General features: G+C 42.5%; 1 pseudogene; it reads left to right on the forward strand.

Moving 5' to 3' along the window:
- The first annotated feature begins 558 nt into the window (after nucleotides 1-558).
- On the forward strand, nucleotides 559-1,487 carry LOC132319433 (olfactory receptor 4D1-like; annotated as a pseudogene).
- The last annotated feature ends 289 nt before the right edge of the window (nucleotides 1,488-1,776 follow it).

The raw sequence follows: 1,776 nt of genomic DNA on the forward strand, positions 1-1,776 counted from the left end.
TTTTTGTTCAGACCCAGAAAAGTTTGTATAGATTTCATAGTAACTTTGTTCCTAGCATCTGCTTTGATGAGGATGAGTGGTTTGGTTTTATTTTGTTTTGTTTTCTCTTTGGAGTCCTCTGTGGAGGAGGTGAATCAGGCAACTCTGAGACTGCAGACAAAGCAGTCCTATGAGGCATAAGGGCTGTTGATGTGTCAATGGAAAAAGGCACTACTAGAGATAAGTACTGTTGCACCAAGGAGGGGCCAAAACCTGCATTAATGGGGAAACAGAAGTCTATTTATGAAGATAGCAACTAACTGTGAAGTTACACTGGATTTTAAGGGTATAGATGAAGAGGAGCTAAATTAAAGATCAAAGAAAACAGTTCCCAACACTAAGACTACCTCCACTGAATAAAATTTCTGCTGTATAGTGCAGGGAAATAAGGAGGTTTCTAGGATGGGGGTTTCTGATCCAGGGGAGTGGAAAGATCATATCTCTTGGTATTGAAAAGCTTACTTTCCTCAGTTTCCCTTCTACATTGTTCGTCTCACAGGCATGTTCAGATGGTAGCAAATGGAGCCACAGAATGTAACCAACCCTGTGATGGAATTTGTCCTCCTGGGCTTCAGCCACAGTCTTGAGATTCAGCAATTCTTCTTCATGGTCTTCTTCATTGTCTACCTGATGACCTGGTTGGGAAACATCACCATCCTCACCACTGTTGTCACTGACTGCCACTTGCACACACCCATGTACTTCTTCCTGGCCAACTTAGCATTCACAGATATCACCGAATCATCAGTAAATACTCCTATTCTATTGTCAGGTCTCCTCTCCCAACACAAAACTGTTCCATTCAAGGAATGCATGTGTTTTTCTTCCACTTCATTGGTGGTGCTCATATTTTCCTTCTTGCAGTGATGGCAGCTGATCGGTATGTGGCTATCCATAAGCCCTTGCAGTACTTAACAATAATGAAATGTGAGGTGTGTTTAGGTCTAGTGGTAGGGTCATGGGCAGGTGGATTCATTCACTCTGCAATACAGATTGGTTTGCTTTTCCCTTTACCTTACTGTGGTCCTAACACCCTGGACAATTTCCACTGTGATGTCCCACAAGTACTGAAACTGGCCTGCATTGACACCTACCTGACAGAGCTGCTGATGGTCTCAAATGGTGGACTGCTTCTCATACCAATTTTTGTCTTGCTGCTCATTTCATACACTGTCATTTTAGTCAAGATAAGGAGGCAAGTCACCGAAGGAAAGCACAAAGCTTTGTCTACCTGCATAGCCCAGATAATGGCAATAAGCATAACTTTCATTCCAGGAATATTCATCTATGCTCGGCCCTTCAAGACACTTGAACCGGACAAAGTGGCCTCCATCTTCTTCACTGTGCTTGTTCCAGTGCTGAAGACACTGAGAAATACTGAAATGAAAAAGGCCATCAGGAGACTTGTTTCTAGGGTTCTGTCCTTAGGAGAAAAGGGAATAACTTAACTCCCTGCTGAATGGTCACCCTTTTTCTTTGCAACTGTTGTAGCTTATCATTATTGAAATACCTGAACTTCCAGCAAAGACACTTGCAGATGGGAAATCCTTTCTGGAGAACTGAGACAGAGGAAATTCAACTTAGGTCCCTTTACATTAAGTGTAGTTCCCATTAATACGGTCTGTGGAGTCTAGGGCAGGTTGCATCTTGTTAACACTAAATAAGGTGTGCTGAAATACCCTTTTTGTTATTTTCAGGAGTAAAGGGATCCCACTGGCTTTTCACTGGCATAATTTC

The sequence above is a fragment of the Gavia stellata genome, chromosome 28 (genome assembly GCF_030936135.1).
Source record: "Gavia stellata isolate bGavSte3 chromosome 28, bGavSte3.hap2, whole genome shotgun sequence".
Classification (NCBI taxonomy): Eukaryota; Metazoa; Chordata; class Aves; order Gaviiformes; family Gaviidae; genus Gavia; species Gavia stellata.